Source organism: Heptranchias perlo, chromosome 9, assembly GCF_035084215.1.
Source record: "Heptranchias perlo isolate sHepPer1 chromosome 9, sHepPer1.hap1, whole genome shotgun sequence".
Lineage (NCBI taxonomy): Eukaryota > Metazoa > Chordata > Chondrichthyes > Hexanchiformes > Hexanchidae > Heptranchias > Heptranchias perlo.
The window spans coordinates 72,605,234-72,632,372 of record NC_090333.1 but is presented as its reverse complement, the minus strand read 5'-3'; the positions used below and the strand labels follow the sequence as shown (position 1 = coordinate 72,632,372).

The 27,139-nt window shown below is 45.4% G+C and overlaps 1 protein-coding gene across 1 annotated transcript in view; it reads right to left on the bottom strand.

The window, feature by feature from the left end:
* The window catches only part of astn1 (astrotactin 1), a 2,273,142-nt gene that overhangs the window by 1,814,848 nt on the left and 431,155 nt on the right, over positions 1–27,139 (bottom strand). The gene's annotated exons all lie outside the window — the stretch shown is intronic.

Below are 27,139 nucleotides of genomic sequence, written 5' to 3'. Positions count from 1 at the left end.
TTTATATGTTTGCTGATGTGATGCATAGCCTCTGGAGGTTTATGTCGCTTGGGGAGCTGTTGGTAAACTCTGAGGACTTTAGGGAAAATCTGTAAAATGATTGACTCGGGAAATACTTGTTGTCTGTGCCACTAATAACTCATCATTACTCATGCTATGCCCCACCTTCCAACACTGCAGCTGAAATGAGAAGCTGCGATCGAACACTGATGGATTAAGTACAGGCTGACTGCTTCCATTCCTTCTTATCTCGAGCATCATTGCCTAACATTTATCCGCTTTCTGTTCTGGCTGAGTACTGCATGATAGCAATCAGGAATACCAGTGTTGGAAGCATGTCCAAGCTCATTATTTCAATTTCCTAAGGACCAGCAAAATAGTTCTTATCAAAATTCCACCTTATCAAAGTTTTAGGTCCGCTAAAAGCAGCTTTACCTGGCAACAGGCAAAAGTTTGCTTTTATTGAGGGGAAGGAATGTTGTCTGTGAAAGGCATCCTGCCAAGGCCGGCTTCCCTAATGCTTCAGTTGTTAAATGCACTACCCATTACAGAATCGAGCCATACTGACCAAGAGAACTAATCAAATTTGGAACAGAGATTGAAAGAAATACTACCCCCCACCCCACCCAGTGTTATAGGTACATGGAATAAATGCTTCGCAAAAATAATTGAGACAACATAAATTAACTTTCAAAAGGAGGTGGGTGAATACCTGATTTAAGATTGAGATTTAAAGCCATAAGTAAAGATAAATGTAATTAGATACTTTGTGGACCACAATGATACCTGGGCTGGAACTATGAAAATATGATATGTGAAATTTAATTGATCAAGTTTGAATAATAAAGCTTCTAATATCCACCATCCTGTGGTTTGTCTAGATTATTATAAAGAGAAATGTCACAGAACTTTATATTCTATTCTTTGTGTGCTACTGGTCGGGGTTGAATTGTGCACAGTTTAATTCTGGACACTTGGCTGTTCTGTGTGATGACCATCAGAGTCAGGGAGAAATTTCTTAGTGCTTTCTTTTTGAAAGTTTTACCTGTGGTTACTATTGCCTGCCCCAGAATGCCATTGCTGTTTGCACAGTAATAGCAAACACGAGTGAATAGATCAAATCCCATGCAGTCTTACAAACACACAATGGTGAGTTTCTTCATTAGTAAATGCACTCGTGGTTTGGTATCGAGCTTTACATATCAACAGGAGAGAAAGAATTGATCCCACATTTGATCGCTCGTCCATGCTGAAGTAGCCCATCTCAGCAATGGTGATGCTAGCGATATTACATTTGTCCTCAGTATCACAGGACTAGAGAGGGAAGAAAAACTGACCATTTTCCACTCACAAACACCATTTGATGATCATTGCTGCAAGTACATATATGTGGATGTCCAGTGAGGATAACATCAAACTTAACTATGATGTTCCCACAGTTGAATAGCCCACTAACACTCGTTGATCAGACTCACACGTGAAGAATAACCTTTTCAAGAGGTACTATAGGGCTGCTAGTCACCACAGAATCAAAGCACAACATCAGTCACAAAGTTCAAGAGACGGGGTGAAAACTGGAGGATAGAATTTCTTTCCTGGGCTCTGTCATCTATTTGGAGCATATTTTCTCTATCCATTCATGTTAATGCAAAAAGTAAAAGAAATCTTCTTTATGCTTATGCAACTTTTTCAGTAACATTGAAAATGGAGGAAGATATACACCTACACGTCAGCAGTGAAGACTGTTCAAAGTGACAGTGTAAAATGGTGACACCCTCACCCATCTTGCCACGATCTTTACTGTTATCTAACAGGCTCCTGTGTCAGCAGGGAGGACATGGTGTGTGGCAATGTTTATCAGCAGGAGCTTTTTGCACCATGTTAAGCGTGTGAAAAATAACAAACTAAATAAATATTTCAGTGTCATTCAGCCCAGAAGGTGCATTCAGGAGGAATTTTTTCTGGTGGGTTAAATCCTGCACATGGACCACTCGAAAACAAAATTATTTTTGATTAAGCTACAATGATAGTGAAATTGAGCTGGACCTCATCAGTCAAACCACTTCCCCTGGTGAATTGTCTGTGCCAGATCACATTTATATCTTAAGACTTTGGTGTTTCATACCTAAAGAATTTATCAATATCGCTTTCCATTCTTGCCTTTTGAATCACAGGTGTGTATTGTCCTTCTCATCTTAGCAGGGCAACCTCCAAATCTGCAATTTTATAGACTTCACCATCATGCTGAGATAAAATCTGATAACATGGCCTGCAATCTCCAGTACTGCTTTGAAACCTCTTTTTCTGCTTTGGTCCATCTGAACACTTACAAACCAGACTCTCAATTCCACAATGGAACACAGTTTCAAATGAGATGCACTTTAAAAGCATAATCAGGGCTCCATGCTGACTACACCTGAGGCAACACAACTCTGTGGATCGTTGGATTATAAACCAACTTTTGAGATGACATAAACACAGACCATGTTACAAAACAGTCAAACTTTATTATGTGTACAAACTACTGTGTTTTTATTTCACTAACTTTGTAACCCAGCAGGGATCAAATAAAAATAATTTCTGAGCTGTTAGCACCGACCTAGAAGAACTCTGTTTGAAATTATTTGAAATGGAAATTTGAGTGAGCGCATAGAATGAAATAAGTCAACATAAAATGTTATCAATTTAAAGATGCAGCCCACCAGACTACAAATCTTGACCCACAATCCTGTGTCTGCATGTGCTTAGTTGCTCTGAATCATCCAACAATATGAACCGACCGAACTCAGTTTAATAATATATCAGTTTGAGCAAGAAAATTTAGAGATATCCCTTAGCACCAGCAATGTTACAACTAGGCAACAGGTTAGATTCAGACTGGATAAGTTAGTCGGTCTGCAAGACAAAGTGTGTTCATCTGCATCAAAACGTTGTACATGGAGCACTTTGGAATGTTCCTGAAAAATGTGATTCATGCAAGTTTCTCTCATTCTTTTTGCAGGAGCTGCTAAGTACTGCTGTATCTAAAATTAGTTTAAGAATTAAAACGATACCGACTCATTTATCATTCAAAATTAAATTATTAGGAACTCTAAAAACAATGAAACACATTGGGGGTTGGTTTTCATCCTTAACACATCGGCATTAAGCATTGCTTGAGCAGAGTGCAGAAAGGAAAATCTAGCAAGGAGGATTGCACATCAGTAAAAGAACCAGTCTTTCAGTGAAATTAAAGGAAAAAAAATCCGGCGGCTTCTGTTACCTGCGTGCAATCCTCCCAGCCAGGTTTTCCTCTCTGCATTCTTAGGCAATGATTAACACCCATATCATAAGAACAGAAATCGACCCCATGTTGTCAAAAATGCTGAATGAGAAAGAGAAAAGAAAAACGAATAACATTTTGGGATATTGTATGTGAGTAATTTTGAGACATTATAGGGCCAATTTTCGGATGGCCGAGCGGGTGCGTTGGGGGCGGGGGGGCTCCTAAAATGGTGGAATCCCTGAGCGGGTTCGGCGCCAGGCTCCATACCGCTGACTTCCGGCTTCCGCTGTGACGCGTTCGGGTGTGCGCGCAGCTCCCGAATGCGGGATTCCCACTGGCAATTAAAGCCGGCAGGATGCTGCTTTACATAGTTATTTAGATACTTGAGGTGCTTGACAGACCTCACTGAGTGGAGATTTTGGCAGGGGTGCAATTTTGAAGGATCCTCAGCGTGTTTCCTGTGCTGTGGGAAACACTCCCTGTTGGAGCAGATGTGTTCAGCCAGCAGCCAGTGAGAGATGCAAACGATTATTTGACAGGTGGGGGGAAAACCTCATGTATTGCAGCAGGGCACTCTGTCACTTCAGACAAAGTTTTGACAGCAACACCTTTGTCTTTCCACTCAAAATGCTTAATTTATACCCTAAACTCTGCTGTGCAAACACATTTACCTACTTTGCGGACCCCCTCAAACTCACACTGTCAAGATGGCGGGCGCCATAGCGGCATTCATCACTTCATCCGAGGACGAGCAACATCACCAGCCTCGCTAGGCACACCGTCCACCTCCGCCACATGGAGCTCCACAACACAGTGCTGCACCACAGGCATCTGCACAAAATAGTTGTGCAACTACACATACACCCACTGTAGGGTGACCCAACGGGTGGCATCAAGTATGGGTGTTCATGGTGAACCTCATGAAAGGGACTTATTACACAAGCCAGTCAAGAATGGCCAAGACGTGGCAGTAGTGGTGACAAGACGTGGCAGTAGTGGTGACAATAATAATATTTAATCTGCCATTAACAAAAATCAATATAAATAAAAAACATGACAAACCGTCAAACACCCTTGTGCTCAAAAAACCTTCGCCTTAAGCTTACGAGTACTCCTACGTGGTGTTTCCCCTGTGGCTGCAGCAGAGGTAGTGGCAGGTTGCTCTTGTTCATGCCCTGACTGATTAGATGCTTTAGGCCTACATCTTCTGGGTTTCGGTGGCCGTGAGGGCCCCTCCAAAGACTGCTCCACCTGCACCTGTGCAGGGACAGATTCGGCCACCTGGAGAGGAGGCAGCATTGCGGGTACTGGTTGAGAGGTGGGCAACGGGTGAGACGTGGGGGCGCTTTGAGTGGCGTCCCCACTTCCATGTCCCTTTTCGCCATCATCCCTCTCTGGATGACAGTTTGGAGGACTGTGCGAAGCCTTGTAAGGCCAGTGCTAGAATATCTGCCTGCCTGTTTAAGGCGACAGCAAGTTGCTCACCCTGCGTCCGAAGGGCCGTTGTCAGGGCCTCAATGGAATCATTGGTGAGCCGTGCTTGAAGCTCCATGGAGGCTAGCCTTCCCTCCATCGCAGACATTCCCACACTTACCCGTGACACTATCTCAGAGATGCCCTTACATCCCTGTGACAGTATCTCAGAGATTCCCTCCTGTACCTGTGCCACCATTTCACTCATGCAGGAGTTGGACTCCTCCATTCTCTGCGCGATTGTGGAGAGTGCACATGGCACTTGTTCCAGCAGCTCGCATATGCGCTGCTGCCCCTTGATCATTCTCCTTTTCATGGATGGCCCCCAAGGTTCAGCATCTGTGTCCAGCTGAGCAGAGCCTGGAGAAGAGTGCTCCCACCGACGTGGACTCTCCACAGCTGGCCCCTGCCACCAGTGTCTGCTCGTGCTCACATGTGTGATGACTCACCATGTGTGATTCCAACTAAGTGAGGATGGGGACCCACCAAGGTGTGTGTATCTGCGGTGGTGGATGGCTTGCTCAGATGTGACGGTGCCCCCTCAGAGGCTGGCTGGTTCTCTGAGGAATCGCCCTCCGCCGTCACAGCGGTCGCTGAAGGCCCTGTAAGAGAACGGAAGGCAATAATAAGCATGATGACAGATGTTGAGGTGCTGAAGATGGCAAGGCATGTTAACATCATTTGGTATTGTGAGTGCTGAATGTTAAAGTTCCGACACCAGACGTTTGTCAGGTGGCAGTCTCGGCATCCCCGACGGACAGGCACTCGAGGGTGCGGCTTAGTTGCAGAGCCTTCTGCTCTGCATCTGTGAGGACGACCAGGTGTTGCGGCCCCCCTCCAGTCTTCGCCCTCCCGTGCATTCTGGGTTCTCTTCTCCTATAAGGGGAGAAAGTGGAGAGGCGTGAGTGAGTGATGGTGACGTGGCCAACCGCTGAATGCACTAGTTTGGGCGAGGCTGACCGTGAAAGAGATGCATCAGAGGGTGAGTATGAGACAGAGCCATGAGATTGTATGAGGATTGGGTTGAGTGGTGGTGGTGGGATGAGCACTGGGGAGTTGAGTAAGTGCAGGTAAGTTGAGGATGATGTTTGAGTGGGTGTGAGGAGTGATGTGATAGAGTAGTGTTGGCAGTGCAAAAGGAGTTGTGGGGTGGGGGCAGTGATGTGGAAGACGGAGTGTAGGAGAATGAGTAAGTGTACTCACTTTGGCTGATTCGTTAGGTCATTCAAGCGCTTCCTGCACTGTATCCATGAGCGGGAGACGTTGCTGCTGCTGGTGACCTCCTCTGCCACCTCGAGCCAGGCCTTCTTGGTGGCAGAGACAGGCCACTTCCTCCTGTCCGCCGGGTAGAAAATATGCCTCCTCCTCACCCCATCCAGTAGGACCTGGAGTGAGGCATCGGTAAATCTGGGAGCAGCCTTTCCCCTGGCCTGCTCCATTCTATAATTTTGGTTCTTTGCTGCAGGAGCAGCATTGGAGGACTGCCCCTTTAAATAGAGCTCCTCCAGCTGACAGCATGTGATGCGGGTGTGCAGTCTGCCCGCTGTGCAGGTTGACGATGGGAAACCTGAAAGCCATGATAAGTGGCTTCAATTTACCCGTGATCGCATGGGGAACGGACGGATTTTACTGGCGGGTTACCCACGCGCCCAGTTCCCCCCCCCCGCCCCCCCCGCCACCCCCCCCACGCTGCCATCCCTGATAATATCGGGGCCTATATGTGGTAAGTATAGCATGCTTGGGAGGAAAAAGGTAACTTTGGACCTATGGCTCCCAAAGCTATCCACCACTAGAGTTTTCCTCATGTCATTTCTGGGTCTGTTATAGACTAATTAATAGAGATTGATTGCTATGATTAGTCAACAACGCTATTATCGTTGTATCATGCAACTACCAAGACGGGTGGAAGGCAAACTAGATGGACCTTGGTCTTTCTTCGTCCAGCAATTCCTATGTTCATAAAAGGAAAAGGAAAAAGAGTGAAATTGAAGAATCTCAGCAAGTAAATAAGGTAAAAGAGAGCCTCATGGAGAGAAAAGAAATACATATTAAAATAGATAAATTGTAGCTTCTGGCTACCCTTCAGCTGATCAGAAATCTTGCAGAAAATTGGAAAAGATTTAAGCACTAATTTAAGTGTTTTTAGCAACTATTGGTTCAGATGAAAAAAGTGAAAAGGTGATCGCATCCATTTTCCAACATGATACTGGGGAAGAAGCACAAGTTAATTTGTGACAAATTGCATTTTTTGGTACTGTATAAAAATACATAAAGGTATTTAGCTTTGTCTATGTGTATATATAAAGTTACTGTGTGCTGTATAAATTTAAAGCTAAGAATCAGTGGAGCCAATTCACTTCTCTCCTACGTCAAGCAGAGCTCATTTGTGGGTTCAGGTCATCAATTTACACCCAAAAACACCCCAAGCACAGGCCTGCTCCTTGGCAAGACCTGGTACCTGGTAACAGGCATAAATAAGGTGAAAAAGATCCAAAGTCGAGGCACAAAACTGATTCTGTGGGCAAGTAAATGAATTAGTGAAAACATTAAGCTTGACAGTATGAAATTCTCAGCTATTAAACACATACTACATCCACCATACAAGGCATGAGACTTTCCAATATAATCAATGAATGGATAAATTCATACCAAATCACAAACATAAAGCACAACAATTTACATTTATATATCATCGACATGCTGAGGGTTTCCGGCACTTTCTGTTCTTGTTTCTGATTTCCAGCATTTGCAATATTTGCTTTTTGTTTAATCTAAAATTGGAATGGGATCTGACCTCCCTTGCCTAATTACAGCATGGAGGCCTGAAGTAAGTCAAACTGGCAACAGTGCCGAGGCAAGTTGTTCGATAAATAAAATACCCAAGACCCGGAGGGGTAAAAATTGAATCTCGCTGCGCCTATTTTACGGATGCAAAACAGGCGCAGTGAGGCTAAATTTCGGGGACCAACGTCCTGCGCATCAAGGATGCCTGAAAAATGTCTGATCCCAATTGGGTCGGGTTATTTTTCAAGCATCCCAGGTGGACACCTAAAACAGGCAGTAGCCCTCTTAAATATATAAATAGGAACATAGGAACAGGAGTAGGCCATTCAGCCCCTCGTGCCTGCTCCGCCATTTGATAAGGTCATGGCTGATCTGTGAACTAACTCCATATACCTGCCTTTGGCCCATATCCCTTAATACCTTTGGTTGCCAAAAAGCTATCTATCTCAGATTTAAATTTAGCAATTGAGCTAGTATCAATTGCTGTTTGCAGAAGAGAGTTCCAAACTTCTACAACCCTTTGTGTGTAGAAATGTTTTCTAATCTCGCTCCTGAAAGGTCTGGCTCTAATTTTTAGACTGTGCCCCCTAAATGAAGGACTAAACTCCTGTTTTAGATCTCTTCACAGAAATTGGATAGGCATGAGCGAGGCAGGTGTAGGGCTTGCTCCGCTCAAGATTCTTCAGCCCATCCAGCATCTCAACGACCTCCTCTTTTACTGTGACTTTGGCAGCATCTTCTTCCTTGGTAAAGACAGATGCAAAGTACTCATTTAGTACCTCAGCCATGCCATCTGCCTCCATGTGTGGATCTACTTTTTGGTCCCTAATCAGCCCCAATCCTCCTCACCCCGTTTACTATTTATATGCCTATAGAAGACTTTTAGATTCACCTGGACCTGATGGCTTACATCCTAGGGTCTTGAGGGAAGTGGCAGTAGGGATTGTGGATGCTTTGGTAATAATTTTCCAAAATTCTCTGGACTCGGCAAAGGTCCCGGCAGATTGGAAAACTGCTAATGTAACACCCTTATTTAAAAAGGGTAGTAGGCAGAAGGCTGGAAATTATAGACCAGTTAGCCTAACATCTGTGGTGGGTAAAATTTTGGAGTCTTATTATTAAGGAGACAGTAGCGGAACATTTGGATAAACATAATTTAATCGGACAAAGTCAGCATGGCTTTACGAAGGGGAAGTCATGTCTGACAAATTTGCTTGAGTTCTTTGAGGACATAACGTACAGGGTGGATAAAGGGGAACCAGTGGACGTAGTGTATTTAGACTTCCAGAAGGCATTCGTCAAGGTGCCACATAAAAGATTATTGCTCAAGATAAAGAATCACTGGACTGGGGGTAATATTCTGGCATGGGTGGAGGATTGGTTATCTAACAGGAAGCAGAGAGTTGTGATAAATGGTTCATTCTCAGACTGGCAACCAGTAACCAGTGGTGTTCCGCAGGGGTCGGTGCTGGGTCCCCAACTCTTTACAATCTATATCAACGATTTGGAGGAGGGGACCGAGTGTAACATATCAAAGTTTGCAGATGATACAAAGGTGGGAGGGAAAGTGGAGAGTGAGGAGGACATAAAAAACCTACAGGGGGATATAGACAGGCTGGGTGAGTGGGCGGAGATTTGGCAGATCCAATACAATATTGGAAAATGTGAGGTTATGCACTTTGGCAGGAAAAATCAGAGAGCAAGTTATTATCTTAATGGCGAGAAACTGGAAAGTACTGCAGCACAAAGGGATCTGGGGGTCCTCGTGCAAGAAAATCAAAAAGTTAGTATGCAGGTGCAGCAGGTGATCAAGAAGGCCAACGGAATGATGGCTTTTATTGCTAGGGGGATAGAATATAAAAACAGGGAGGTATTGCTGCAGTTATATAAGGTATTGGTGAGACCGCACCTGGAATACTGCATACAGTTTTGGCCTCCATACTTAAGAAAAGACATACTTGCTCTCGAGGCAGTACAAAGAAAGTTCACTCGGTTAATCCCGGGGATGAGGGGGCGGACATATGAGGAGAGGTTGAGTAGATTGGGACTCTACTCATTGGAGTTCAGAAGAATGAGAGGCGATCTTATTGAAACATATAAGATTGTGAAGGGGCTTGATCGGGTGGATGCGGTAAGGATGTTCCCAAGGATGTGTGAAACTAGAACTAGGGGGCATAATCTTAGAATAAGGGGCTGCTCTTTCAAAACTGAGATGAGGAGAAACTTCTTCACTCAGAGGGTAGTAGGTCTGTGGAATTTGCTGCCCCAGGAAGCTGTGGAAGCTACATCATTAAATAAATTTAAAACCGAAATAGACAGTTTCCTAGAAGTAAAGGGAATTAGGGGTTACGGGGAGCGGGCAGGAAATTGGACATGAATTTAGATTTGAGGTTAGGATCAGATCAGCCATGATCTTATTGAATGGCGGAGCAGGCTCGAGGGGCCGATTGGCCTACTCCTGCTCCTATTTCTTATGTTCTTATGTTCTTTTATGTTATGCCAGTCTATTCTCATGCTCTCTCTTTGCTCCTCTTATTTCCTTTTTCACTTCTCCTCTGTACTTCCTATATTCAGCCTGGTTCTCACTTGTATTTTCAATCTGACATCTGTCATATGCCCCCTTTTTCTGTTTCATCTTACTCTCTATCTCTTTTATCATCCAGGGAGCTCTGGCTTTAGTTGCCCTACCTTTCCCCCTCGTGGGAATGTACCTAAACTGTACCTGAACCATCTCCTCTTTAAAGGCCACCCATTGTTCTATTATAGTTTTGCCTGCCAATCTTTGATTCCAATTTACCCGGGCCAGATCAGTTCTCAACCCACTGAAATTGGCCCTCCTCCAATTAAGTATTTTTACTCTAGATTGCTCCTTATCCTTTTCCATAACTATTCTAAACCTATGATGTTATGATCACTGTTCCCTAAATGTTCCCCCACTGACACTTGCTTCACTTGACCCACTTCATTCCCCAGAACTAGATCCAGCAATGCCTCCTTGCTCGTTGGGTCAGAAACATACTGATCAAGAAAGTTCTCCTGAACACACTTCAGAAATTTCTCCCCCTCTTTGCCCTTTACACTATTACTTTCCCAGTATATATTAGGATAGTTGAAGTCCCCATTATTACTACTCTATAATTCTTGCACCTCTCTGTAATTTCCCTGCAAATTTGCTCCTCTATATCCTTCCCACTAGTTGATGGCCGATAGGATACACCCTGCAATGGAATGGCGTCTCTATTGTTTCTTAACTCTAACCAAATAGATTCTGTCCTTGACCCGTCAAGGGGACGGGAGGGCAATCAAAATCGTTGTTTTTGGGAGCAGGCAGACATCCCGGCTGGAAAACGCACATTTTTGAATGCGACTCAGGCAAATCTGTGCACACCAGTCATCAAGAAGTGCCACCCCCACTTAAATCCGGCAGGCCGATAATTAAAGGGGCAAATGTATCTCATTGAGGTATTTAAGGTTGTTTATTTTTCGTGCATTGGCCACTTTAAGAGATTTTAACTTTATCTGGGCGGCTTTTCCATGACTTCTGATTCACGCCTGATAAAACCAGGCAGCAAGGGCCAGATCAATGAAAAATAGATTAAATAGATTAAATAAAATTACATTTCCCATTGTAAAAAAAGGAAATAAACATATCTTAAAAACGATGTTGCCTTAACCGCGCCCCCCCCCCACCCAACTCCGATCTCTGATGTCGGATGTCTCCACTCTGATCCCTATGTCCGATGTCTCCACTCTAATCTTTGTTCCCCCCCCCCCATCTCTACCCTAACTGCCGATGTGGTATCTCTCTCTCTTTCTCTCTCTCTCCCTTTCTCACCACCACCGCCCCCCCCCCCGCCTCAGGTGTGCAGGTCCTATTGGCAGCCAGCCTGTCAATCAGGCTGGCTGCCGGGCACGAAAACCAGAAGAGGTTTTGATCGGCCTCGTTCGGGTCGTGACCAGCCTACTTCCCTTCCGGGTTTCACACCTGCAAATCAGCCCCCCTGGACTCTTCCCACCGGCATATTAAAATCCTGCCCCTTGCATTCAGGAATATTTACCCAATCCAGCCCTTTTTTGAGCCAGGCCTCCGTTATCACCACTATATCATATTCCCATGTGGCTGCAGCTTACCAACCTTAATTACCACACTTCGTGCATTTACACACATGCACTCTAAACCTAGCTTAGACCTTCTCGTATTCTCTCTTAGTTTGATCCCACCTAATACTGTACTATTTTGTATGCTAGTGCTATTTGTCTCTCACAATCCTTTGTGCACCTTGTTTCTCCTTTATAATGCTACATCCTGGTGCCCATCTTCCTGCCAAATTAGTTTAAACCCTCCCCCATAGTTTGAATCCTCGCCCAAGAATAAAAATGTTTAAATTGGAGGCAATGGGGGATTGGGAACCAATGTAAGTCTTCTGATGCACCTTATTGAACACTTTCTGAGAATTTATATACATTGCTTCTACTGCAGTCACCTTATCTAACAATACTAAATAAAATTATGAGGAAAATAGTGTAAAAAGGAAAAGGTGAGGTCAAAGGTAAAATTAGAAGGGCTAAAATGGAAAATGATAAAAGATTATCAAATAATATTAAACTGAATAGTAAAGACTTTTATAATTTTAAAAATAATAATAGCTAAAGAGAGGATATTATTTTACTTTTTATATGATTATAAAAGTCCTTTCTATTTCTTTTTATACTATTTGCTAGTCTTTTATCATTTTCCCTTTTAACTCATCTAATTTTGCTTTTCACCTTCCTTTTTCCTTTTCATACTTTGTATGATCCCCATCATTTTATTTAGTATTGATAGTCATAATTTTAGAAGATGCATCCCATTTAAGTTTCAGTTCAGGTTTAATCTCTCTATCGTGGAACTCTATTCTTTGATGCACCTCATTTTGTTTTATAGGAATATATTTCTTTTGTACTCTCTTCATTTCAATTTTTGTTGATTTCCCACTTATGACCTGTCAACCTGTTTGTTAACTTTGGGTCAGATCCAAACTTATCTCACTGAACTTTGTTATTTTTACATTGAACATGTTACGGGTCATTACTTCCCAATTTTTCTCCTAATGTCACCTCAACTATTTGCCCCGCTTCATTTCCCAGAACTAAATCAAGCAACTCTTCTTTCCCTGTTGTACTAGAAATATACTGATCTAGGAAGCAGTTGTGAAAACATTCTAAAAAGCAATCACCATTTTAACCATAACTTGAACTGTATGCACATCTTCCTCGTCTCTCCTTCTCATCTCAGTATGCATTACACCACTGAGAATGGTACCATTTCCCTTCTGCTACCTTAACTCTATCCATATAGATTTTATCTTGATTCAGCTCCCCAGGACATCACAATTATTTGCTAACACTACCACCTTTTTCCTTCCCTATCTCTCCAAAAATGTTATAACCAGGAATATTAAATCCCTAGTCCTAGGAGCCACATCTCTGTTATTACTATATGATATCCCTCTATGGATATTAATAAGAACATAGAACATAGAACATAAGACATAGGAGCAGGAGTAGGCCATACGGAACCTCAAGCCTGCTCCGCCATTCAATAAGATCATGTCTGATCTTCAAACTCAACTCCACTTTCCCGCCCTATCCCCATATCCCTTAATTCCCTTAGTGTCCAAATATCCATCGATCTCAGTCTTGAATACACTCAACAACTGAACATCCACAGACCTCTGGGGTAGAGATTCACAAACCTCTGAATGAAGAAATGTTTCCTCATCTTGGTCCTAAATGGCCAACTGCTTATCTTGAGACCACAACCTCTAGCTCTAGACTCTTCAGCCAGGGGAAACAGCCTCTTAGCATCTACCTTGTCAAGCCCTCTACGAATCTTATACGTTTCAATGAGACCACTTCTCATTCTTCTAAACTCCAGAGAATATAGGACCATTCTACTCAATCTCTCTTCATAGGACAACCCTTTCATCCCAGGAATCAAACCAGTGAACCTTCATTGCACCCCCTCGAAGGCAAGTATATTGTTCCTTCGGTAAGGAGACCAAAACTGTACACAGTACTCCAGGTGTGGACTCACCAGAGCCCTATATAATTGCAACAAGACCTCCTTACTCTTATACTCCAACCACCTTGCAATAAAGGTTAACATACCATTTGCCTTCCTAATTGCATGCTGTACCTGCATGTTAACTTTCTGTGATTCTTGTACAAGGATACCCAAATCCCTCTGACTACCAACATTTCTTAGTCTCTCACCTTTTAAAAAATATTCTGCTTTTTTATTCTTCCTACCAAAGTGGATAATGTCACATTTCCCCACATTATCCTCCATCTGCTACCTTCTCGCCCACTCACTTAACCTATCCATATCTCTTTGAAGCCTCTTTGCATCTTCCTCACAGCTTACTTTCCCACCTAGCTTTATATCTTTCTAACTCTCCAATTTTGTTTTGAATGCATTATGCATTCATATAAATACCAACTCAATCCTGACACTGTAAGCAGGTGACTTAGTCATTACAAGAGATTTTATTTATTGGTTTGCTTGAATCAACTGGGAGAACAACTGACTCTTTAAGCAATCCTTCGAGATGGACATATTGAAAATTACTACTTGTGCTGTAAAGTTGCTATTGTAAATTATTCACTTGTAAATTAAGTTGGATGAGATATATTTTCCCATAGCATTTAATAATTTCTACCTTCCAGACTGACCAGAAAATGCAATGGGAATCCTATGAAAATTCCATATGCAGTATTATGCTAAATAATGGTTAGCCCTGGGCTATCTAGATGTAAATTACCTGATCTGTTTGGGCTTTTTCCAACACCATTTTCTCACACCAACTGCCTGATGACAGCTTCTGAGAACTGCTTCCTTTACAATTTGAAACCTGTGTCTTTCACTCTCTGCCATGCTGGGTGAACGTAGCTCGGGGCTAATAATTACTATACTTCGTGGCAACACTGTGCACTGGTATTTAAATTGGATTCCCAGTAGGTCTCTTGCCAATCGAGAAGGCAGAAAGTTTCATATTGCTAAATCATTTTGTACATGCTCTAACTATAAATTAACTTATTTTTTTACAATTACATAATTCACAGAAGCCAAAATATAGACAGATACTATGCAGCACAAGTAATAATTTACTATGCGTATGACTAAAATAATTGTTTTAAGAGCCCTTTGTTCGCTCAGTTTTTTCATGCAAAATCTTAAAATAACAAAAAGCAAAAATAATAACTTCAGATGGTAGAAAGGGGGAGGGGAAACAAAAATACACACAAAAGCTCTCTCTCTCAAGACAGAAGAAATAGAATGATCTGTAATTTTTCCTCTGCTGATGATTCCCCATCACAACGGTAGACAGGAGCCTCATCTGAATCCATCCCACTTCTCAAATTTCTACTCACACTGTTTCCACACCCTCCCACAGTGGTAGAATCCCCTTGTCCTTAGTTTCAACCCCACTAACCTCTGCATTCAAACAGATCATCTTGAGCTATTTCCATCATCTCCAACGTAATTCTACCAAACACACCTTCCACTCCCCTCTCTTCTTTCTGAAGGGACTGTTCCCTCTGTGACACCCTGGTTCACTTTTCCACCACCACGACTGCCTGCTCTACTTCCCCAGCACTTTCCTGTGCAAGCACAGGAGATGCAACGCCTGTCATTCACCTCCTCCACCATCACTGACCTGGGCCCCAAACATTCCTTCTTTGTGAGACAGCAATTTATAAGTATTTCTTCCAACCTAGTAAACAATATTTACTGCTCAAAGCAGAGTCTGCCCTACCACGGAAGTGCGATCAGAACTTCCTGTCACTTACCTTTTCAATTCCCTGTCCCACACCTTTTCATTTCCCTGTCCCACTCCTACTCTGAACTCTCTGTCTTTGGCCTTCTACACTATTCCAATGAAGCTCATTGTACACTTGAGGAACAGCATTTTGCATTTCTATTAGGCAGCAGCATTTCAGAGAAGGGGATGAAATGGTTGGTGCTTGTGGTGGCGACCTTCCAGCGGAACACCGTACTGGTGGGTTTGGTGTCGACCTACTTATCCCTTCTCCCAGGAGCCTTTTTTTTGTCATCCTTGGGATGTGGGTGCCTTAGGCAAGACCAGCATTTATTTCTCATCCCTGATTTCCCAGATTTGATACAGCTAAATGGCTTGCTAGGCCACTTCACAAAGAAGTTAAGAGTCAACCACATTGGTGTAGGTCTGGAGTCACACATAGGCCAGACCATGTAAGTTGGGCAGGTTTCCTTTCCTAAATGACATTAGTAAAGCAGATGGGTTTTTTATGGCAATCTGACAGCTTCATGGTCACTTTCACTGGTACCAGCTTTTCATTTCCAGATTTTTAAAACTGACGTGGAACCTTATCAAATCCATTCTGGAATTCCTTATAAACTGCATCCACAAACGATCCCCTCTACTACTTCAGATACTTCCTCAAAAAATTCAATTAGGTTCGTTAGACGTGACCTACCCTTCACAAATCCATGTTGGGTCTCTCTCATCAGATGGGAAAGAATGGGGAGCACACTCCAAGTGCTCAGTCACTGTCCTTAATTGTAAATTATAATTATAAATAAATTAATATTATAAATAAATAATTTTTTTTTTATTCGTTCACGGGATGTGGGCATCGCTGGCAAGGCCGGCATTTATTGCCCATCCCTAATTGCCCTCGAGAAGGTGGTGGTGAGCCGCCTTCTTGAACCGCTGCAGTCCGTGTGGTGACGGTTCTCCCACAGTGCTGTTAGGAAGGGAGTTCCAGGATTTTGACCCAGCAACAATGAAGGAACGGCGATATATTTCCAAGTCGGGATGGTGTGTGACTTGGAGGGGAACGTGCAGGTGTTGTTGTTCCCATGCGCCTGCTGCTCTTGTCCTTCTAGGTGGTAGAGGTCGCGGGTTTGGGAGGTGCTGTCGAAGAAGCCTTGGCGAGTTGCTGCAGTGCATCCTGTGGATGGTGCACACTGCAGCCACAGTGCGCCGGTGGTGAAGGGAGTGAATGTTTAGGGTGGTGGATGGGGTGCCAATCAAGCGGGCTGCTTTATCTTGGATGGTGTCGAGCTTCTTGAGTGTTGTTGGAGCTGCACTCATCCAGGCAAGTGGAGAGTATTCCAGCACACTCCTGACTTGTGCCTTGTAGATGGTGGAAAGGCTTTGGGGAGTCAGGAGCTGAGTCACTCGCCGCAGAATACCCAGCCTCTGACCTGCTCTCGTAGCCACAGTATTAATATGGCTGGTCCAGTTAAGTTTCTGGTCAATGGTGACCCCCAGGATGTTGATGGTGGGGGATTCGGCGATGGTAATGCCGTTGAATGTCAAGTGGAGGTGGTTAGACTCTCTCTTGTTGGAGATGGTCATTGCCTGGCACTTATCTGGCGCAAATGTTACTTGCCACTTATCAGCCCAAGCCTGGATGTTGTCCAGGTCTTGCTGCATGCAGACTCGGACTGCTTCATTATCTGAGGGGTTGCGAATGGAACTGAACACTGTGCAGTCATCAGCGAACATCCCCATTTCTGACCTTATGATGGAGGGAAGGTCATTGATGAAGCAGCTGAAGGTGGTTGGGCCTAGGACACTGTCCTGAGGAACTCCTGCAGCAATGCCCTGGGGCTGAGATGATTGGCCTCCAACAACCACTACCATCTTCCTTTGTGCTAGGTATGACTCCAGCCACTGGAGAGTTTTCCCCCTGATTCCCATTGACTTCAATTTTACTAGGGCTCCTTGGTGCCACACTCGGTCAAATGCTGCCTTGATGTCAAGGGCAGTCACTCTCACCTCACCTCTGGAATTCAGCTCTTTTGTCCATGTTTGGACCAAGGCTGTAATGAGGTCTGGAGCCGAGTGGTGCTGGCGGAACCCAAACTGAGCATCGGTGAGCAGGTTATTGGTGAGTAAGTGCCGCTTGATAGCACTGTCGACGACACCTTCCATCACTTTGCTGATGATGTGGAGATGCCGGTGATGGACTGGGGTTGACAATTGTAAACAATTTTACAACACCAAGTTATAGTCCAGCAATTTTATTTTAAATTCACAAGCTTTCGGAGGCTACCTCCTTCCTCAGGTGAACGATGTGGAAATGAAATCCTCGAAATGAAGTCGCATTTATAATTCACAGAACAATGCTTGGTGAGTACAGACAGTTTTTTCAACTGCCCGTTGCCAAGGCAATCAGTGTGCAGACAGACAGGTGTTACCTGACAGGTCTCACAGAATATACAAATCACCAAAAAAAACAACAAACAAAAAAAAAACAGAGATAGAGAGGTAGAAACATAGAAAAGACAGCAACTGACCCGTTACATTAAAAACAGATAACATTTGTTCGCTGGTGGGGTAACGTGTAGCGTGACATGAACCCAAGATCCCGGTTGAGGCCGTCCTCATGGGTGCGGAACTTGGCAATCAATTTCTGCTCGACGATTTTGCGTTGTCGTGTGTCTCGAAGGCCGCCTTGGAGTATGCTTACCCGAAGGTCGGTGGCTGAATGTCCTTGACTGCTGAAGTGTTCCCCGACTGGGAGGGAACCCTCCTGTTTGGCGATTGTTGCGCGGTGTCCGTTCATCCGTTGTCGCAGTGTCTGCATGGTCTCGCCAATGTACCATGCTCTGGGGCATCCTTTCCTGCAACGTATGAGGTAGACAAAGTTGGCCGAGTCACAGGAGTATGAACCATGCACCTGGTGGGTGGTGTCCTCTCGTGTGATGGTGGTATCTGTGTCGATGATCTGGCATGTCTTGCAGAGGTTACCGCGGCAGGGTTGTGTGGTGTCGTGGATGCTGTTCTCTTGAAAGCTAGGTAATTTGCTGCGAACGATGGTCTGTTTGAGGTTGGGTGGCTGTTTAAAGGCGAGTAGTGGAGGTGTGGGGATGGCCATAGCGAGGTGTTCGTCGTCATTGATGACATGTTGAAGGCTGCGGAGAACATGGCGTAGTTTCTCCGCTCCGGGGAAGTACTGGACGACAAAGGGTACTCTGTTGGTTGTGTCCTGTGTTAGTCTCCTGAGGAGGTCTATGCGATTTTTTGCTGTGGCCCGTCGGAACTGTCGATCGATGAGTCGAGCGTCATATCCCGTTCTTACTAGGGCGTCTTTCAGCGTCTGTAGGTGTCCATCGCGTTCCTCCTCGTCTGAGCAGACCCTGTGTATTCGCAGGGCCTGTCCATAGGGGATGGCCTCTTTGACGTGGTTAGGGTGGAAGCTGGAAAAGTGGAGCATCGTGAGGTTGTCCGTGGGCTTGCGGTAGAGTGAGGTGCTGAGGTGCCCGTCTTTGATGGAGATTCATGTGTCCAAGAAAGAAACTGATTCTGAGGAGTAGTCCATGGTGAGCTTGATGGTGGGATGGAACTTGTTGATGTTATCGTGTAGTCTCTTCAGTGATTCTTCGCCGTGGGTCCATAGAAAGAAAATGTCGTCGATGTATCTGGTGTATAGTGTTGGTTGGTGGTCTTGTGCAGTGAAGAAGTCCTGCTCGAACTTGTGCATGAAAATGTTGGCGTATTGGGGTGCGAATTTGGTCCCCATGGCTGTTCCGTATGTTTGGGTAAAGAACTGGTTATTGAAGGTGAAGACATTGTGATCCAGGATGAAGCGGATGAGTTGTAGGATGGCGTCCGGAGATTGGCTGTTGTTGGTATTGAGTATTGATGCTGTCGCAGCGATGCCGTCATCGTGGGGGATACTGGTGTAGAGTGCCGAGACGTCCATCGTGGTGAGAAGTGTTCCTGGTTCAACTGGTCCGTGGGTACTGAGTTTTTGTAGGAAGTCTGTAGTGTCGCGACAGAAGCTGGGGGTTCCTTATACGATGGGTTTCAGGATGCCCTCGATGTATCCAGAGAGGTTCTCACACAGGGTTCCGTTGCCTGATACGATAGGACGTCCGGGTGTGTTGGCTTTGTGTATCTTTGGGAGGCAGTAGAAGTCTCCCACGCGGGGAGTACGTGGGATGAGAGTGCGTAGGATGCTTTGAAGGTCTGGATCAAAGGTCTTGATCAGTTTGTTGAGCTGGTGGGTGTGTTCTTTGGTCGGGTCTGTGGGTAACCGTCTGTAGTGTTCCTGGTTGTCCAGTTGTCGGTATGCTTCTTTGCAATAGTCCGTTCTGTTCTGTATGACTATGGCTCCTCCTTTGTCCGCTGGTTTGATGACGATGTTGCGGTTGGTCTTGAGAGCGTTGATGGCGTTGCGTTGTGCTCGGGTGACATTCTGGACTGTCTTCTGAGTGCGGCTGATGAATCTGGCATTGACGCATTTCCTGACAGCTTGAGCATACATGTCCAGCTGAGGGCAGCGACCCTCTGGAGGAGTCCAGTTTGACTCTTTCCTCTTCGGTTGCTGTACCGCGGATCCCTCTGTCTGCTGTTCTGGATCGTCGATTGTCTCATTGGGTTCGCTGCTGAAATTTTGTGGTTTGTGGTAGAATTCCCGGAGCCTCATTTTCCTGATGAATTCCTCTGTGTCTGCCGCGAGACGAGTGGGGTCCATTTTGGTAGTGGGGCAGAAATTGAGCCCTCGGCTGAGAACTTCGATTTCGTCTGGTTGAAGGGTGTGGTCGGACAAATTGACGATAGACTTCCCTGTGGTTGCAACCGTGGTACCAGGGGAAGCTTGGTCGATGCTGGTGGTGATGCCGAGTTTCTCAAGCTTCCTGCTCTTGGTTTTCATGTAGGCAGCGTAGTTCCGTTGCCTCGTCTGTTTGGCGGTATATCATAGCTGGTCTGCTGTGTCCTGAGTACAGGTTGAGAGTATGGACTCTATCTTGGTTTCGAGGTTGTGGCGTCTACTGTAGAGTTGGTGTATGAGATGGTTGCGGAGTGTGTGAGAGGTACGGCGGCAGAGTCTCTCAGCATAATCCGAGTTGTATGTGGACCTGAGTGGGTTCGTGATCTGGAGTCCTTTCGGGATCTTGTCTGCTTTCTTGCAGCTCTGCAAAAACTTGATGTCTGTGTCTAAATGCGCGACCTTCTTGGATATCCTTTCCACTGTGAGCCGGCAGTTTGTGGTGTCGATGGTAGTCATGATGTGGAGATGCCGGTGATGGACTGGGGTTGACAATTGTAAACAATTTTACAACACCAAGTTATAGTCCAGCAATTTTATTTTAAATTCACAGAATCAGTTTCTTTCTTGGACACACGAATCTCCATCAAAGACGGGCACCTCAGCACCTCACTCTACCGCAAGCCCAAGGACAACCTCACGATGCTCCACTTTTCCAGCTTCCACCCTAACCACGTCAAAGAGGCCATCCCCTATGGACAGGCCCTGCGAATACACAGGGTCTGCTCAGACGAGGAGGAACGCGATGGACACCTACAGACGCTGAAAGACGCCCTAGTAAGAACGGGATATGACGCTCGACTCATCGATCGACAGTTCCGACGGGCCACAGCAAAAAATCGTATAGACCTCCTCAGGAGACTAACACGGGACGCAACCAACAGAGTACCCTTTGTCGTCCAGTACTTCCCCGGAGCGGAGAAACTACGCCATGTTCTCCGCAGCCTTCAACATGTCATCAATGACGACGAACACCTCGCTATGGCCATCCCCACACCTCCACTACTCGCCTTTAAACAGCCACCCAACCTCAAACAGACCATCGTTCGCAGCAAATTACCTAGCTTTCAAGAGAACAGCATCCACGACACCACACAACCCTGCCGCGGTAACCTCTGCAAGACATGCCAGATCATCGACACAGATACCACCATCACACGAGAGGACACCACCCACCAGGTGCATGGTTCATACTCCTGTGACTCGGCCAACTTTGTCTACCTCATACGTTGCAGGAAAGGATGCCCCAGAGTATGGTACATTGGCGAGACCATGCAGACACTGCGACAACGGATGAACGGACACCGCGCAACAATCGCCAAACAGGAGGGTTCCCTCCCAGTCGGGGAACACTTCAGCAGTCAAGGACATTCAGCCACCGACCTTCGGGTAAGCATACTCCAAGGCGGCCTTCGAGACACACGACAACGCAAAATCGTCGAGCAGAAATTGATTGCCAAGTTCCGCACCCATGAGGACGGCCTCAACCGGGATCTTGGGTTCATGTCACGCTACACGTTACCCCACCAGCGAACAAATGTTATCTGTTTTTAATATAACGGGTCAGTTGCTGTCTTTTCTATGTTTCTACCTCTCTATCTCTGTTTTTTTTTTGTTTGTTGTTTTTTTTGGTGATTTGTATATTCTGTGAGACCTGTCAGGTAACACCTGTCTGTCTGCACACTGATTGCCTTGGCAACGGGCAGTTGAAAAAACTGTCTGTACTCACCAAGCATTGTTCTGTGAATTATAAATGCGACTTCATTTCGAGGATTTCATTTCCACATCGTTCACCTGAGGAAGGAGGTAGCCTCCGAAAGCTTGTGAATTTAAAATAAAATTGCTGGACTATAACTTGGTGTTGTAAAATTGTTTACACTTTGCTGATGATTGAGAGTAGACTGATGGGGCGGTAATTGGCCGGATTGGATTTGTCCTGCTTTTTGTGGACAGGACATACCTGGGCAATTTTCCACATTGTCGGGTGGATGCCAGTGTTATAGCTGTACTGGAACAGCTTGGCTAGAGGCGCAGCTAGTTCTGGAGCACAAGTCTTCAGCACTACAGCTGGGATGTTGTCGGGGCCCATAGCCTTTGCTGTATCCAGTGCACTCAGCAGTTTCTTGATACCACGTGGAGTGAATCGAATTGGCCGAAGACTGGCTTCCGTGATGGTGGGGATATCGGGAGGAGGCTGAGATGGATCATCCACTCGGCACTTCTGGCTGAAGATGGTTGCAAACGCTTCAGCCTTGTCTTTTGCACTCACGTGCTGGACTCCGCCATCATTGAGAATGGGGATGTTTGCAGAGCCTCCTCCTCCCGTTAGTTGTTTAATTGTCCACCACCATTCACGACTGGATGTGGCAGGACTGCAGAGCTTTGATCTGATCCGTTGGTTGAGGAATCGCTAAGCTCTGTCGATAGCATGTTGCTTCCGCTGTTCAGCATGCATGTAGTCCTGAGTTGTAGCTTCACCAGGTTGGCACCTCATTTTTAGGTACGCCTGGTGCTGCTCCTGGCATGCTCTTCTACACTCCTCATTGAACCAGGGTTGATCCCCTGGCTTGTTGGTAATGGTAGAGTGAGGAATATGCCGGGCCATGAGGTTACAGATTGTGCTGGAATACAATTCTGCTGCTGCTGATGGCCCACAGCGCCTCATGGATGCCCAGTTTTGAGCTGCTAGATCTATTCTGAATCTATCCCATTTAGCACAGTGGTAGTGCCACACGACACGTTGGATGGTGTCCTCAGTGCGAAGACGGGACTTCATCTCCACGAGGACTGTGCAGTGGTCACTCCTACCAATACTGTCATGGACAGATGCATTTGCGACAGGTGGATTGGTGAGGACGAGGTCAAGTAAGTTTTTCCCTCGTGTTGGTTCGCTCACCACCTGCCGCAGGCCCAGTCTAGCAGTTATGTCCTTCAGGACTCGGCCAGCTCGGTCAGTAGTGGTGCTACCGAGCCACTCTTGGTGATAGACATTGAAGTCCCCCACCCAGAGTACATTTTGTGCCCTTGCTGCCCTCAGTGCTTCCTCCAAGTGGTGCTCAACATGGAGGAGGACTGATTCATCAGCTGAGGGAGGACGGTAGGTGGTAATCAGCAGGAGGTTTCCTTGCCCATGTTTGACCTGATGCCATGAGATTTCATGGGGTCCAGAGTCAATGTTGAGGACTCCCAGGGCCACTCCCTCCTGACTGTATATCACTGTACCGCCACCTCTGGTGGGTCTGTCCTGCCGGTGGGACAGGACATACCCAGGGATGGTGATGGAAGAGTCTGTGACGTTGGCTGAAATATATGATTCTGTGAGTATGGCTATGTCAGGCTGTTGCTTGACTGGTCTGTGGGACAGCTCTCCCAATTTTGGCACAAGTCCCCAGATGTTAGTAAGGAGGACCTTGCAGGGTCGACTGGGCTTGGTGTTTTGCCGTTGTCGTGTCCGGTGCCTCGTGGTCCGATGCCGGGTGGTCCGTCCGGTTTTATTCTTATTATGACTTTTCGTAGCGAGATTTTACAACTGAGTGGCTTGCTAGGCCATTTCAGAGGGCAATTAAGAATCAACCACATTGCTGTGGGTCTGGAGTCACATATCGGCCAGACCGGGTAAGGGCGGCAGGCTTCCTTCCCTGAAGGACATTAGTGAACCAGATGGGTTTTTACGACAATCCGGTAGTTTCATGGCCATCATTACTGATACTAGTATTTTAATTCCAGATTTTTATTTAATTAATTGAATTTAATTAATTAATTATAAATATATTTATAATTATAAATAAATTATACTTCCCCACAACAGATGTTAGACTAACAGGTCTATAATTTCCTAGTTTCTTTCTCTCACCTTTCTTAAAAGTCCCTTTGCAAATTTCTGTTCCCATCTACACTATTTACTGTGTCACCTAACTTGATGTCATCAGCAAACTTGGATATACGGCTCTCTATTCCTTCATCTAAGTCATTTATATGTATCCAGTGAAAAGCTGAGACCCCAGTACAAATCCCTGGAGGACACCACTCATCACATCCTGCCAATTTGAGTGCATACCCATTATCGCTACTCTCTGTCTCCTACCTCCTAACCAATTCCCTAGCTATGTCAATAGGTTGCCTCCAATTCCATGCGCTCTCATTTGTGTTAACAGTCTCTTATATGGAACCTTATCAATTGAAATTGTCTGCTGGCACTCCCTTCTCCTCTCCCTCTAAACTGAAATCATCCACCAAAACTCCCTCCACATAAGGCTAAAATGGTCTCCCGGCAATTCGCCACCACCGCCACCCCCCGCACTGAGGACAACTGGCTGCAGACATCCCCCCCCATCCCTGCTGAGGTAAACTCCCTTTGACACTTTCACTTCACTTCCCTTTGCTTCTTTCCCAAGCTCTCACACTTCTTCTTTCCTCTATTCTATGCTCCACTCCCCATTCGTTCCCATCCCAACCCTCCTCTCATCGTCTCCTCCATTCCTCCCCTCTCACCCTATACCCCATCCTATTCTCCTCTCCAACCTTCCTCTTGCTCCATCCCTCTCTCCTCCCCCCCTTCCCACTCCTCCCTGTCTGCCCTCTCTCCTCCATCTTCTGTCCCCAACCCATCCTCTCCTCTTACCTCCTTCCCCCTCACCTCCCTTCCTCTTCCTCTCCTCGCCCCTTCTCCCTCCCCTACCCCTCCCATCCTGTCCCCATCTCCCCCCTTTCTCTTCCTCTCCGCTCGTCCAGTTTTCACTCACTCCACCCCATCCCCTCCTCTCCTCTCCTGCAACTCCAATGAATTGGTTAGTTGTTTTTCATTTCTCTCATTTTGCCTTCTTGTCTCACATTAATATCACTTCAAATATTTAACCATCTCCTATTTCCCACAAGCATTTTACAGGCTATTCTACTTCTTCTCATGTGTCCTGTTCCCTTTTAAATGTTCTTAATCTGTAATATTGTCTGACAAAGGGAGCACACTGATATGTATTGTACTAGCATATTGTGTGATTAAACATTAGAGGGCCCCTTGATGGGAGCAACCATATTGCAGCAATTACACTGCAGGGTCTCTTCGCCTACTGAATATTATATCCACAGAGAATGATCCAGAGAGTTTGAAATAAAAGCCATTACATTACCACACCAACTTGAGTGTCTATCGGATGTAACACACAGTTAAATGTTAACATATTTGTTCTTTCCACAGATGCTAACTGACCTTCTGAACGCTGTCAGCATTTTCTGTTTTCATTTTTTTAAATGACAGTCGAAAATCAACACTGTGACAGAACTGAAGAATAGCCACTCGTTCTGACATTGGACTCCTTTTATGCAAGCACAACTTCCTTGACAAACTGAAGCAAACAGAGTCTTACCATTATTTGTGTCCTCGCTGACCTACATTGGCTCCCGGTTCCCCCAATGCCTCAAATTTTTCTCATCCTTGTGTTTAAATCCCTTTATGGCCTTGGCCCTCAATATCTCCTGCATTACAATTCCCCCACTGCCCTGCACCCCCCACCCCACCACTGACTAGTTTAATTGACTCTACCTTGTGTGTATCTTCCATCCCTTCACCCCTTCATTGGCGACCATGCCTTCAGCTGTCAGGCCCCATGCTCTGGAATTCCCTCCCTAAACCTCTGCACCTCCATCTCATCCTTTAAGAATCTCCTTAAAAAACACATCTCTTTGAACAATCTTTTGGTCACCTTTCCCAATATCTCTTTTTTTGTTTGCTGTCCACTTTTTGATTATGCTTATGTGAAGTACTTTGGAATGTTTTTTATAAAGGCATGATATAAATGCTTGTTGTAGACTTATTCACCACCAACTGCTTAATCCAGCTTCCTGTGCAAGACGCTTTAGCAAATAATTGCCTGCTATGGGGGTGACTACCCTCCAGAGAACTCATGGACAGGTCAGTGTAAGTCATAGTCTTCCATCCCTGCAGCTGCTTCCTTTTTTTGGCTCAAATCCACCTCACAGTTTGGTTCTGGTTACTGCATATGGACCGTTGCATCCTTAGGAATTCTGAATGATGAAGCAGCAAATTCTATTTACCACAAATTTAACCTGTACTGGGATTTTACCATAATTTTGTAACATCCAGGACCAAAGCAGCCTGGAAGACTGTATCCAGGCTGAAGTTAGCATCCACCATGACTCCCAGATGCACCTATGAATCAAGGTTATAGTCCAACAGCTTTATTTGAAATCACAAGCTTTTGGAGCTTTGCCCCTTCGTCAGGTGAGTGAAGGGTTCCATAAAGGCACCGCATATATATGCGGTGCCTTTATGGAACCCTTCACTCACCTGACGAAGGAGCAAAGCTCCGAAAGCTTGTGATTTCAAATAAAGCTGTTGGACTATAACCTGGTGTTGTACGACTCCGTACATTTGTCCACCCCAGTCCATCACCGGCATCTCCACATCTCACCTATGAATCAGCAGACTTTTAAGTTCCTTTGATGGACAGCTCTGTGGCCAGGACTTTCCAATTGTGAGTTTATATTTGGCCATTTCAGCAAAGCCCAGTAATCAGTTTGAAGATAGCAGAGACACTATGCCAATGAGTGGCTCCATGGTAGCACTAGACACAGTGAAGGCTGTGGGCTCTGACAACATCCTGACTATAGTGTTGAAAATCAACACGCTGATTGTGGTAGCCCACAACCCCCCCCCCCCTCTCTTCCCCCATCCCCTCAGTCAAGCTGTTCCAGTGCACCTATGACTCTGGCATCTACCTGACTTTGTGAAAAATTGCCTACGTATGTCCTATCCACAAAAGGCAGGTTAATTATCATCCTATCGGCCTACTCACAATGAGGTAGAGGGCATGGCTGAGGTACTGAATGAGTACTTAGTATCTGTCTTTGCCAAGGAAGAAGATGCTGCCAAAGTCACAGTAAAAAAGGAGGTAGTTGAGATACTGGCTGGGGGTGGAGATTGAGGTACTAGAAAGGCTGGCTGTACTTAAAGTAGATAAGTCACCTGGTCTGGGTGGGATGCATCCTAGGTTGCTGAGGGAAGTAAAGGTG